Below are 15,046 nucleotides of genomic sequence, written 5' to 3'. Positions count from 1 at the left end.
ATTCCTATAATTTTCTAAGGAAAAGCAAATGATAGCAAATTTTTAGAGATCTTGCATGCCTGGTATTATCTTGATTATACTTATATTTGATTAGACTACCTAGTTATAAGAATTCTGTATACTCAGAATGATTTTCCTCAGAATTTTGAAGGCATTTCTGTTTTTCTCCTAGTTTTCAGGGTGAGTTTTTAGAAGTTGATTCTTTGTATTTTGGTTTTTCTCATAAAGTTTTAGAATCTTCTTTTTTGGCCAGTGATAATTCCATTCAATTAGAAAATTATGTCTTTAAATTCTGAAAAAAAAAAATTGTTTTCTAAATAATGTATTTGATCATTTTCTATTCTTCACTTTTTTCTATTCTCCCAATTTTTAAAAAAAATGTTAATCTCCTATAGCGATCTCCTAATTTTGTTACTTTCTCCTATTTTCCCTATCTTTTTAAATGTGGGGAAAATTTCCTCAACTTTATCTTTCAATTTGTCCTACCATTATTTCCAAAAGAACTGTGTTCTTGTTTGCTATAGTCTCCTCTTATTTCAAGGTTGTAGCAACTTCACTATTTACCTGAAAACATTAATTATAAGAGCTTTTTAAAAAAGATTATTCTTCTGAATTTCTAAAATGTTCTCTGAATGTTCCTTCAAAGTTCTTTTATCAAGTACTTGTGCTCAACCTTGCATGTTCTGACTTTTCTCCTTCGTGTTTTAGGGTCATTGATTGTCCATTCATAATTAAGTTGGAGGGCTAGGAAGTTGCTTGGCTTCTGTGTATCCATGGGCTTGCTCACTGGTTCTTTGATGTATAACGTCATCATGCTGTACCATTTTAGGAGAAGACTCAAAATGTTCAGGACCACTGGGAAAATTTCAACCGAAAGAAGTGCTCTACTGTCTTCACTGGGGGATATAAACCTGTATGGCACTATTCTTAGATTTAAGTGGGAAAGGCCAGGAATCTCACCGTCCGGGGTGTAGGTTCTCACTTATTCCCATGTATCTAGCCCAGCACTTTGCACCTTCAGCTCTGTGCTCCTTCAGTAGACTTGGTTTTCATCCAGTCAAGGGGATTTTATGTGGCCTGGTTTCTAGGGATGGGAATGCAAAAGGTATTATAACCCTTGTGCTAGAAACACTTCATTCACATAAGAGCAAGGTATTTCTAAGAATTACAATTGACTTAATCTACCAACTGTGGAGATAATGTTCTCGAACAGTTCAGCATTGCCCAATTGCAATTCTTAAAGCACAACATGCCAGAAAGTTGCTAAATTAACATAAAATGATACCAGCAAATTCTAGAATTACACAGTGGGACTATAGAGGAGGTTGAGTCACAGAAATGCAAGATGCTTTAAAAATCATCCTCAATCTCTCATAATCTCTCTTAATTCTGAATCCACGATCTCCGAGGATCTGCCTCTTCTATGTATTTAGTCCCTATAACTTTGCTGATTTTAAAACTTCACACGTGACTCCTTCCTGCTATATCCCTAAATATCCCTTCTGAATATTGCTTTTTCTAATAGCTCAGGCAACACCATCTCTCCTTCTCTCATTACTTCCATTTTAATGAAGAAATATTCTTTGTTCTTTCTTAGTGTTATACATACTAATATGCTTAAAGAAGAAAAACCTGCTGGAACTCCTAGAAATAAAGGACAAAAATCCTTCTTGGGGCTTCAGGACAGGGAAAGACAGCCCAGATGTTTTGCAGCACCTTTCCTAATGAGGTAAGTTATGTCTTATAATCTCCTAAATTTGCCATTCCTTGGAAGGTCTTTAAGGAGAGAGGTGGGACAAACCATTGCCCATCTCTCTTCCTGAAGCCTTTCCCCTAGGCCTGGGTTCCCAGTCTAGTTAAATGTGAAGCAGAGCACTGCCAGCACTTACCATGTGCTCTCCACCTGAAGTAGTCTTCACACACACACACACACACACACACACACACACACACACACACACACCCCTACCTATGCAGTGAAAAATCATGACTGAGCTTCTTACAGCTTTCAGTTGCTATGAAGGTATAAAAGAAAACAGCAGATCTCTAAGGTAACAAGGATCCAAGTCAAATAGAGTCATACAGATTGAAGTCAACACTTTGAAATTAAAATGAAATGATACGTAGGGCTGGCTCTTAAGTACAGGTGTACCATACTATCTATGACCAACAACCTTAACCAAACACCCTGTACTTAGAGCATCATAGTTCAAAACTCCCAGTCAAAAACACTCACTTGGTTCTGCCTGCTAAACCTTTTGCCTGAAATTGCATGAGGGAATGTTTAAAACATAAGGGAAATCCAGACAGAAAAAAACAGGGGTTCTTGAGAAAGGGACTTGTGTTTGTACCTGAGCTGGTAGGGGAGGGCTAAGAGTCATGTGTTTTCCTGATGTGTGTTTAAACAGAACTGAGACTCTGATGCCAGACAATTGATAGATGTGAGGGTCTGCAGTCTTCCTTAGCAGCGTGCCCCTTGCTATGCAGGATACAAATCTAAATAATTTATGATTCTGCACATTTATTTTTTTCTCTCTTTGTCAATTACCTCCTCATTCATTCTATCTTTTTAATCTACCCCATGCCCAATGTCCCATCTCCACCATCAAAGCACAAAGTGAGAAAAGCATATGATTTAAAATCAAAAGACATAGGAGTTTGCAGCTCTATCACCTAATAGGAAAATCAAGAAAATCATTTAACCTTTGTGAGCCTAATTCCTACTCTGTAAAATGGGGGAAATCACCATACCATTCTAAAGGGCTGGGCTGAGAATCAAATGTAATCATATTCACTAACACATTTTCTACTAAAAAAAGTTAGTTATTAGTATTCTTCAGAGTTTGAAGGAAAAGAGGAATCATAGGCATGTGAATTGAAAAGGTGCCAACCTGACCTCATTAAGGGACATAGATATCTATGTTTAAGCTTGTTTTGTTTTTTTTTTTTTTTTTTTTTTTTTTATACATTTTAAGGCAGTTTTCTTATTCTAAGTTTGATAAAATCTGGAAGATATCTGATCTATTAATATTAAATACTACCCAATTTTGTTGGTGATGGTGACCACAAATAACACAAATTTAAATTTTAGCTACTAATTCATTCCTTTAATCCATCAAAAATATTAATTATAATAGCTAACATTTCTGAAGTGCTTAATATGTTCCAAGCTGGGTTAGAAGTGATTTATACATATTATCTCATTAAATGCAATTGCCTGATGAAGTATTGTTTCCACTTTGCCTATGAAGAAACTGAAGAAAAACAAGAGCCAGGGTTAGAACATAAACATCAGACTGCAGAGTCCAGATTCTTAATGATAGAAAAAAGCCAAAAAATAAAATAAAACAAACAAAAAATAACTATGAGAACTCTCTATTTGATGGAACCAATTGTTAATCAGAGAAAGCTGAAGTGAAAGGCCCCTAAAAGATGAGCTCAGTCAACTTCTCATATGGATAAATTAAGGCCCTCTGCAACATCCCTGAAAGATTCTCACTCAGCCTTTGCTGAGCTGACATGTTTGAATTTCAGCTGTTATTCTCCTTGGTCAGCCTGAGCCAGCTCTCCGTGGTATCAAAACAAGGTGTAAGAGGTTTCCTGGCAACTGGAACAGTAACCTTGGCCTAACAACCCCAAGTCCTCTTTTTTTTCTTTCCTCATTTCCCTCATACCAGTCTGTCCTTCCTTTTTAAATATCTTCCTCTTTCTTTCTGCAAGATAAAAGGGGGGGAAAAAAAAAAAAAAAGTAAAGCTTGTTTCCCAAGGCCAGATATAAGTTACCTTTAGAATTTGATATCCCATTATTGTTTTCTTAAATTTCCACCCTTCCATTTCTTAAACAGATGAAGGTTGCATGCTTTCAGAAAGTAAATTAAAATCATGTTCCTTTCTGTTTGCTTATCATCCTGGAAAACGTGAGCATTCCTTTGAGAAAAACTGTTTTTGTGAAACCAGGGTCAAGAGACTCTATTCTAAGTCCCACTCTCAGCTGGAGAACCACGGCCCCACTTCACTAGGCCGCCCCACAGCAGCGGCAGGTGAGTGTCAATGACATCAAGCATCAAGGACAAGGAGCTCCCTTATTTCTGATGCTGTTTCTCCTCGCAGATAGAATGAAAAATCAAATCTCTCCTCTCTCTACAGCACTGTCCTCTCAGAACAGGACATTAACTTCCACAAACCGGCCTGATGGTAAAGGGGGTGATTAGGTAGATAGGCCTTAACAGCTGGGCTCCAGGAGAGGAAGGTAGGTGGAGGAGGGGCACTATCAGGCACTGGGTCTTGCAGTTTCAGCAGCAGCAGTAGCAGAAGTAGCAGCAGCAGCAGCAGCAGCAGCAGCAGCAGCAGCAACAGCAGCAGATGAAAAGCTTCCAGAGGTGGGGGCAGGGGAAAGCCCAGATTGTAAACATCTCTTGCCTGTTGCCTAGAAGCAGTGGCAGCAAACAATCCAAAGACTGCTCCTAGATTTTCAAAATTTCCTTTATACCCAAGGCTCTGTGTCTTTTTAAAATATGCGGCCATTTTATAAGGTCATCAGCACAAATGCGACGTGTGCATATATCATAATAATTTCCTAGCCACCATGTGTAATTGCTTACATAAAGTGGTCAATTATTGTTTAACAAAACCTTGTTAATGTTACCACATTAATCCTGAGGCTTTTATAAACCCTTTAATGACTACTCTATACCAGGCACTCATATTTGAAAGAATCAACAGAAATAAAAAACGGATGCTTTGTTTATGGGGGAAATTTGATAATTTCTGAATGATGGGTTTTTGAAATACTCTGTAACGGAGGACAAGAATTTTGTATTATAAATTGGTCAAAATGTGGTAATAGCAATGTTATAGGCTGTCCTGGGAGAAATGAACTATGAAATATCACACACACGCACACAGAGCAAGAAAAGGGCAGTGTGGTAATAGTGGAAGATTTTAATTACCTCAGTACAGGACAGGATTACATCGAGTGGAGGAAGTAAGGCTGGATCTGGTGCAAAGCGGATTTCTAATTTAATGTGTACATCACCCGAAAAGGAAAGAAAGAATGCCAGGTTTAAGATTAAATAATATTTGGGACTCAAAGGAGAGAGAGGATATAGGAAGAGGTGATTAAATCTCATTAAGCATATGATTTCATCTCAAATAGAAGCTAGAGGTGTTTAGAGACAACGCGGAAATTTAGAAAGAAAACAACATACAGCATAAAATTATTAATTCAGAAAAAGACAAACCAGTGCATTAAAGTGAGGGTAAATAGCAGGAGGGTATTTTTTACAACACAGCATCACCCAGAATGCCAGTCTCTAATAAGTGATAAATTTGCTTAGCATTTTACAAGATCAAAGTGGAAAAGTAACGCTTTTAGAATGATGCAGCAAAGAAAAAGGTTTCCCTCCCTTTTCAGAATCCAAAAAATTTTAAGAAATAGAAAATCAAATCCTCTGTACTTGGAAGGGGACTCCAAAAAGACCTGGAGGAGAAAAGGAGTCAAAGAAATAACCAGATCGGAGCACAGACTTATTTCATGACATTAAAAGCATACAGCCCAGTGAGGAATCCATGGGGCCATTAAGGGGATGAGTGGGAAGTCAGTGACAGATGAAGCTGCGTGGCCGAGCGCCTGAATGAATTCTCTGCCTGTGTATTTACGAAAGCAGCTGAAGGTCATGTCCCGGAAACGGGGATACGTTTTCTTGAGGGGAGAAGTGAAATGTTAAAAGGATTTTATGGTCACGCGAGAGCAGATAGTTGGGCAATTAGAACTATTAGAAGTTGACAGGGCACAAGACCCAGATTAAATATGTCACAGAAATCTGAAGGAAGTGCACAGGAAGCAGAGAAACGCCTTCAGCAGCGCCTCTTGATAGCTTGCTTAGGAGACTGAAGAATCAGGGCTGGTTGCTCTTCTAGCACTAGGTATTTAAAAGAAATTCTTGGGATCGTGAGATACCTGGTTACCAATAATGCCGGCCCTCATTTTGCAATTTACAGACTTGCATAATTGGTGAAGACTTAACATTCATTTAATGATTAAAAAATAATTGACATTTTTCACAGAACGAGAGCAGTTTTGTTTGACCTATTATACGTAGGTGAAAGTGGAAGTCACTCACTGTTTACAAATTCTTTAGTTATTTATCATAGAAAATTCCTCTATAATTGTCTGCATTAAATGAGGTAGTATAAGAATAAACCAGAATAAATTCAAACTACCTCTAAATTCAAAAGAATGGTGTATGTGAAAGGGAGATGAAAGATTTCAGAAATCACTGTTCTGATTATCACTATCATCGCTACCATCATCATAAAGCTGCAATTATTAAGCACATGCTGTGTATCATAGTTATAGCAAAGGAAAGGGTCCTTTCCTTTGCTATAACTATGGAGGAGTTGCTCTTTCCTGTCCCAGGGTCTGGATTTCACACTGATTCATCTCATGCCTTTTTTTTTTTTTTTCATTTCCTTACCAATTATTGTGTTAAATTATTTTTAATAATAAAAATGCTCCACTTTTGGAGGGTGTACTTAGGATGAGCAACTGCCCCATCTGCCAGGCTCCAGCTATATTTCTCTAAACCAATACAAATAATGTAGTCACAAAACTGAGAAGTTAAAATGTAAAAGACAAATGGCATTATTTGATGTTTGTTAATCACATAAAAACAGCATTTTTCTTTTGTCTTTCCTCTTTCTCACTTTCTTGGAATTCTTTCCTTCTACATATTGAATTTCCTAGACCAGACCATATGATTTGATGGCAAAAACATGCAAATATACTTTTACTGCCCTCAAGTGATCTCCAACCTAGTTGTATATCAACAGTGTGATAGGCTAAAATGGTGGGAAAACTGGGTTTCCAGAACCACCTAAGAAAGTACCTAACACAACCAAGGGGAAGATGAGGTATAGAAGAAAGGAGTGAAGATAAAATAAAGAAGGATGGTTTAAATATAAAGAGTCTACTTAGAAAAACTTAAGATGAGGACAACACAGTGAACTGCAAAATGACATGATCAGATTATTTCCCTCATTTTGTATTTTTGTATTTTCTACCAAACCCCATACACTAACTGCATGTATTGTTGGATCTAATTTCTTAGACTTTATTGAAATGAAAAAAAAAAAAAAAAAAAAAAAAGCACAGATGAACCTGACCCTGGAAGAAAGTTAGTAGAGAATTGAGTATGTAGAGAAAGGATATAATAACAGTGTTCATAAATTTAAGAACATATATTCACATTTGTTTAAACTTTTGATATGTTACCTGTAGACATATAATTCAAAAGTGAAATTTTGGTTGCTTGCAAAATATGAATAAAAAAATGAAACAAATGAGGATGGTGACGGAAGGTGGCAACAGTGACATGATTTAGTACCTTAGACTCTATGGACCCAGAATGAACTCATGTAGTTCTTGCAAGAAAGTGGAAAATCATATAGTGAGGGCTAGCTATAATTATATGGGATAAAAGAGAGAACAATGGAAAATATAGACCAGAATGCTATCATGGAGGTCATCATATGAAGGTTACCATGAAAATATTTTTTTACAATCAAGTCATCTAATTAGAAATCAGTGGAATCATTCTTGCAGACATCCTGCAAGAATTTCAACTCAAAGTCCAAAGCCACATTGAGATTCAGTGAGCCTAAATATGCGTCCATTGTTAGTTTGAATACAGATCCAATGTGTATGGAAACCACATCCATATAGCTTGAATATACACCTGTTGCCCCTTTCCTGTGTCTACTGCAGAGCCCTAGCCAAGAATCTGGCTTTGCACTGATAAGCTTTAACTCTTTTCTTTACTGACTATCTCCTTCTGCATCCACACTAGAGTCACTGAATGATCTCACATTCCTTACATCACCAAGCAGGACTCTCAGAAAAGGGGAAGCTATCTCCAAGTATCTTTAATTCTGTTCTTTTTTTCTCTTCCCCACGTTTTTGTTTAATACTTTTCTGCTTTCACCCAGTGTTTGATACTTGATCAAACACTGCTTTTCTTAAACATACCTCTAATAATTACTTATCCATTGCATATGGATTACCAATTTTACCTGGTTATTTCATACTGTGTCATCACTAATGATAGAAGAAAAGTTTTTATTCCTAAAAGAAAGGGAATTTATAAACACACTGAGCTGATGAAGGAGATTTGCCTGAAAGGAGGTAGAGACAGGGAAGGATATGCTATGGGATCTATCAGGTGCTCCATAAGTACATTAGAACTATTGAACATCTGGTACTTTATTGGCCATAGTATTAGAGCAAGGCCCAGGGCACATCAGCCAATGTTTACACTTTAGTTGCTGGAAATCATAATATGTAAAAATGACTTATTCCATGTACCTGACTCTGAAAGCAGTCTCTGTACTGCTTTTTTTTTCCTGCATGCTATGTTAATTTTCTACTTACTTGTGTAATTTTAAAGCCAGAGTGGGTTATTTTAAAAATACTAAATTATATAAAATTATTGATTACTAATTAATTGTTGCAAATAAAATAGTACCTATGTGTCACTTTAATTTTCAAATAAGTAAGGGAGTCATATATATCTAATAATACATAGTGATCATATATATATTCATATATATATATTCATATATATATATATGAATGATTGGGAAACCAAGTTGATTTCAACAAATTGGAGCTCTGAGCCAAGAACTATCTTTAAATTATTTTCTGACCTTTGGAAAAATCAATTAAAATCCACCTCTACTCACTTGTCACATCTCTAGAAGCAGAAACAGGATGAACCATCCTCCCCCAAACAACTGCTACAATGTAAGATGAACTTCAAAATAACTTCAAGATAAGTACCATATGAATAGTATTAAAGTGGTGATGGGTAGCAGAGCCCTATGAATAACTGAAAAAGGATGAAAATTTATGGAAAAAATATTAGAATAAGTTGGAAAAGAGTCATGGAAAGACTAGAAGCTTAAAGTGAAACTACTAGACTGAAAATATTTGACACCTATTTTGACATGGTTTTCTGAAAAAAAAAAAAAAAAAAAAAGATTCCATCATGGCAATAAAGTTTTCATCACTTGTTATCATCCCTCTTATACCTTGTGTGCCACTCTATGACTGCTGCTGATAAGACAAAATCCAGAATAATGCCATACTGTTTGTATGCTGGCTTCTTCAAAATATGGTTTTCCATCAAACAATATAAATATGGTCATTCCAATACCTCTTCCCAATTTAATGTGTGCTTTCTTTCCATGATACTGGATATATATTACTTTGATTTTATCAAACAGTAATAATTTATTTTCTGATATTAAGTGATATTTGTACATTACAAAAGTTTGCGATTTGTTGAGAGACTAAAAAATTAAAGATACTTTATAAAATATTTCAATTTTCTGTTTTGAAAACAATATTTCAAAAATAATAATGCAGTAAAAGAAAGTGGAGACAGGAGAAAAGTGTCCCTCTCCAAACTACAGTTTCAAATGTCACGTATGCTTTTGGAAACTGCTATGAGTTTTACAGATATTTCTCCAAATTAATAGAATATTATTAGAAAAATAATCATAACCATATTCAAAAACATAGTAATAGTCTAGGAAAGATGAAAAACAAAGGTTCAAAGATGAAATTCAGTCCATTAAGGTGGACAAAAGTTGATTTTAAAGACCATTTTCATACACACACACACACACACACACACACACACACACACCTACACCCAAAGATGATTTGGGTGTATGCTACACTATTTTAAATCTGATTTTAATTTGTATGTGGTATTGTTGTAGTAATAGCTTTAAAGTTAACCCAAACATATGCTATTAATGTAGTGTAGTTCAATACGTATAGAACATGTATTTAGTCAACTGTGCTTAGATATAATACCAAAAGAGTACTTTGCAAGGCTCCATAAGACTCAATTTGTACAACCCAAACCTAAAAAGTTACATCAAAATTTCCAAATTATGTAATGTTTTTATATTCTTAGATAATAGCAAATGTCCTTAAAATATACCTTTCCATCAAAAGTTAAATTTTCAGTACATTCACAAGAATGGGGTCCTAATTAGAATAAGATGCAATCTATGCATGTATAATTTTATCAAAATGGATTTTACTGCCATGTGTAACCTAAAGAATCAATTAAAAAGGAAAAAAAAAAAGTTAAATGTTCACATTTGTCCAGACTTAGGAAGACCCCAGTGTAAGGAACTTCAAGAAAGAGCCTAGGACAATGTCTTAGTTCCTCGGGCTGCTATAGTAAAATGCCTATAAACAACTGTGATTTAATTCTCATAATTCTGGAAAGTAGAAAGGCTAAAATCAAGGTTTTGTGAGGTGTTGCTTCCTGGATCAAAAACTGAAACTTCCTGCTTCATGAACAGCCATTTTTTTTCTGTTACTAATATAGGAAGACATTTACTATATATTGTTTGAACAGACGAGAAAAACTATAAAATAGTGTGCACAGCAATTCATCAATTTTACGAGTATGGAATAAGAAAATGTTTAAGTAGATAAAAGCATGGATTATAAATAATTATCTCTAACTGATGGGGTTGGGGATTTTTTTGGGGGAATTTATCTGTAATTTCTAATATTACTACAGTGAACAATATTCCTGCATAAAACGTGTTGGTATTTTTAAGTATAAAGATAATCTATTTTGTGTTTCTTTTGAAAAATTCTTTTAACATGCACATTTGATATTTAAACACAATTTTTCTTCATGTTATCCACATTTTCATTTATAGATGACATAAATAAATGTATCTAGTAATAATGACAGATTGAAGATTATATAAAATTAACCTGACCTTTTAAACATAACTATACAATGGTAACAAATTTGGTTGAGATTCTTTTTACCACATGTTAACAATAGAAATATATTTTGACATAAAACTAATAGGGTAAAATATAACTAATAGTTTGTTTCTCCAATTACATGCAGAGATTTTTAGACTCATAAAACTATTTAGGGCTGGAAGAGATCAGGCAGCTCAACCCATTAATTTTACAGATAAGGATACTGAGGTTCAAAGAGACTAAATATTACCCAAGGTCACTCGTTTAAACCATGGCATTCAGTATAATGACCAATTCTTCTGATGTTGAGGTCATTTAAGGTCATAGCATGCACAAAAGAGTCAGATAAAATTACATCTCGTATGAATTTTTTTACTTTATGCTACTTTAAATTCTCAAGTTGTCTTTTTTACATTTTAAATTACTATACTTAGTTTATGTCTTTATAACTTTTCTCTTAATCTTAATACACATGATTTCCTTTAAAGAAATTTAAGGTACTCATGGTTGTAAAAATAATTATTAAATATAAAACTATGGTTACAAGAAAGCTTTGATCTTGTGTCCCGATTCCATTTTGGTGATTTGTTGCATTTTCATGGGCAATTTAAATATTTCACGCCTTTAGTCAGGCAATGTGTAAATTCACCAGTCTGACCTGCATACATATGAATAGCCAAAAACATCCAAGTGTTACACATAGACACACACACACACACACACACACACACACACACAATTACAGCCATATATTCAGCTCATTTTAGTAATTAATGATATTGATTGATTAATCAATTCATTTTCTTTTAAAATGAATAGGAGCAATAATTTAATATGTTTATCACATACAGGTAGAAGTGTGGCATAGAGGAAGAAGAGATTTGGAGTCTTTTAAATACGTGGAAATTCTATCCATCTGCCAACATATGGATGGAGAGACAATGGACCTTTTTTAGCTCAGTTTTCTCAAAGTAGTATTTAAACCTACCTAGAAGTATTTTTTGAATGGTAAAAAATTTTAGCTAAAGCATCCATCCATTTAAAGACATACAGAAAACACTCAATACACTGTAGCTTTTTTCTTTGTTTTTTTCCTATATTAACCTTCTTTTTTCTTATTTTAATATATTTTTTTCTAATTAGTTTTACATGAAAATAGAATGCATTTGACTCATCATACATCAATAGAGTCCAACTTCTCACTCTTCTAGGTGTACATGATGTAGAATCACACAGGTTGTGTAATCATATACGCCCATTGGGTAATAATGTCCAATTCATTCTACTATCCTTCCTACCCCCATATCCACTTCCCTCCCTTCTCTCCCCTCTGTCTATCCCAAAGTACCTCTATTCTCCCCTAGTCCCCACCATCTTATTGTGAATTAGCATTTGCATATCAGAGAAAACATTTGGTCTTTGTTTTTGGGGACTGGTTCATTTACTTGGTATGATATTCTTCTGCTCCATCTATTTACCTGCAAATGCCATAATTTTATTCTTCTTCAAGTCTGAGTAATATTCCATTGTACATATATATCACATTTTCTTTATCCATTCATCTGTTGAAGGGCATCTAGGTTGGTTTCATAGTTTGGCTACTGTGAACTGAGCTGTGTAGCTTGTATCTTGTATCTTTTTAAATATTAAAAGATGTATTTGAAAAATAAAAGTTGAATATATTCAAGGTATACAATATGATGATTAGATTATATATACATTGTATGATTGTCACAGTCAGATTAACTGTTACCTCCATCACCAACCGTAGTTATTACATTCTGTGAGAAGGAGACTCTTAAAATCTCTTCTAGAAATTTCAAATACATAATGAAGTATTTTTAACTTATATTCTTGCTTAGTATTATCTAGTCACCACATTGTACATTAGATCTATAGAATTCACCTTATAGATGAAAGCTTGTACCATTTGACCAACATCTTCTCATTTGCCCCATTCCCTAGCCTCCAGCAACCACTATTCTAGTCTTTTAAGTATCAAGTAAAATAGTGAAGGTGCACATTTATAATTATTTATTCCATTGATGAATTGATCCCTCTCTTTTTTTTTTTTTTTTTTTTTTTGGTGGTGCTGGGAATTGAACCCAGGGCCTTGTGCTCGTGAGGCAAGCACTTTACCAACTGAGCTATCTCCCCAGCCCTGAATTGATCTCTTGATCAAGTATAATGACCTTCTTTGTTTCTTGTGACAGATTTTGACTAAAAGTCTTGTTTCTTTTTACTACCATTTTAATGGAATATATGTTTTCACAACTTCACTTTCTGCCTGTATGTCCTAAGGTAAAGGAATCTTTTCTAGGTATCCTAGTATTGGGTCTTTTAAAAATTCATTGATAGTCTATGTAAAATTTGATTGAAAATTTTGATCCATTTACTTGTAGAGAATTATTGTTAGATAAGAACTTACTATTGACATTTTGTTTCTGATTGCTTTATAGTTATTTTGTTCCTTTCTTCCTTTCATACTGTCTTCCTTTGTCATTTGTTGATTTTTTTGTGTTTGTGGTGATATGGTTTGATAACTTCCTCTTTATCCTTTTTTGCATTTACTGAAGTTTTTTTTTTTTTCTTTGTGGTTACCCTGGGCCTTACATAACATCTCATAGTTAGAAAATACTATTTTAATTTAATAAGCACTTAACTTTAACTCTACATAAACTCTGTACTTTTACTTATTCCTATCTCCACCAATTTATGCTTTTGATATAATGCTTTATATCTTTTTATATTATATATCTGTTAATATAGCTATAGTTTTTTTAATTTTTTTTTGTCTTTTCAAGTTTATATTAGAGTTAAAAATGCAACACCATTGCAGTATTAGAGTTGTCCAGTGAAATGGTGGTTGAGTACATGTAGGATGGGCTCATTTATGGATCTGGATTCAGGGCTATGGCCAGCAAGTCTGCCACCTGGGAGTGTGCTTATCATCTCTAAATGACCATTGTAGTTCTTGGGCACCATGAGGGTTTTTGTAATTTTTTACATAAATCTCAAAGTTCCTACAAAGTTACATTTGGTACTTTTAGTACCAAAATTGTTGGTACTAAAGGATTGAAGTGAGGGACTTCCTAGTCTGCCATCACACTCTGAAATAATCCATTGTAGCTTATTTTTAAATTAGATTTACACAGAAAATGTATAAGCAATGTCATTTTTGAAGTTCAGAGAATTGCAATTAACCTATACATTTTTTCCATTCATATGCATCAAATTGCTCACTGTTAGGATTGTGAGTTACAGTTTTATGTTATTCCGTAGTTCCATATGCTATGAAATTTCAGTGATGTTCAGCTCTTTGAGAAACAGTATATTGTATGTATTAGTCTGTGTTGTGCTGCTATAACAAAATACTGCAGACTAGGTAAGTTATAAAAAGAAAAAAATTATTTCTCACATTTCTAGAAGTTAGAAAGTCCACCATCAAGGTTCTGGCATATTTGGTGTCTGGTAAGGGCCTGGTCTCCACTTCTAATATGGCACCTTGAGAGATACATCTTCTAGATAGGAAAAACACAAATCTTTACATGACAGAAGAGTAGAAGAGAGTGAGCCCACTCCTCAAAGCCCTATTTTATATTGGTATTAATTCATCCATGAATGTAGAGCCCTCATGACTTAACATCTCCAAATAAGCTCCACTTTTCAACCTTGTCACGCAGGGGATCAAGTTCTAACATGATCGTGGAGAGATAAAACATTCAAACCATAGCAGACTATATATTGTATATTTAAGAAGTTCTCCTTCTTTCATGTTCAGGGAAAACCAGAATTCAAATTCTTCTGAAAACCTCACAATTATAAGTTTTCTTAAAATCACATTATTAAGTTATTCAGACTTTCATGTAAATGCAAATAATGCATGTTGCTGAGGATGCAGGTGTTAACTGCTCCTATCTCCTGAGAAGAGTTACCAGCAGAGTAAGGAAGACACCACAGTGATCTCCAACATCTGAATGACTGTGCAGCTCTATCAGGCAGGGTTGTCAGTTGTAAGCACCAGAAATGGACTTTTAATAACTTAAACAGAAAAGCAAACTATTGAAAATGTATCACCTAGCTTACAGAATCACTGGTAAGTCTACAGAACCCAAGCTTGGAAAGGATCCTAACCCAGATCATCTCATCTCATTAAAAAACCAGCCAACCAACATAAACAGTCCAATGAGCACCTCTTGCTACTACGCCACTGAGTTTTTGACCTCTTAGCTTGCGCACCCT

At 34.6% G+C, this 15,046-nt stretch overlaps 2 long non-coding RNA genes across 3 annotated transcripts in view; one reads left to right on the top strand and one right to left on the bottom strand.

The window, feature by feature from the left end:
• LOC306670162 overlaps window positions 1-15,046 on the bottom strand; it is a 60,229-nt gene that overhangs the window by 23,146 nt on the left and 22,037 nt on the right. The window lies entirely within an intron of this gene.
• Window positions 1-15,046, top strand: part of LOC306670166 — a 111,848-nt gene that overhangs the window by 93,670 nt on the left and 3,132 nt on the right. The window contains exons 2-3 of one of the 2 annotated variants that reach the window (XR_013766339.1): window positions 1,598-1,729; window positions 3,958-4,029. This is a non-coding gene — a long non-coding RNA (uncharacterized lncRNA). Of the gene's footprint in view, window positions 1-1,597; window positions 1,730-3,957; window positions 4,030-15,046 lie in introns of those variants that run through there. The other variant, XR_013766338.1, reaches the window with a different exon arrangement.

The sequence above is a fragment of the Sciurus vulgaris genome (genome assembly GCF_902686455.1).
Source record: "Sciurus vulgaris genome assembly, chromosome: 9".
Taxonomy (NCBI): Eukaryota; Metazoa; Chordata; class Mammalia; order Rodentia; family Sciuridae; genus Sciurus; species Sciurus vulgaris.
This window is presented reverse-complemented; position numbering and strand designations above follow the sequence as displayed.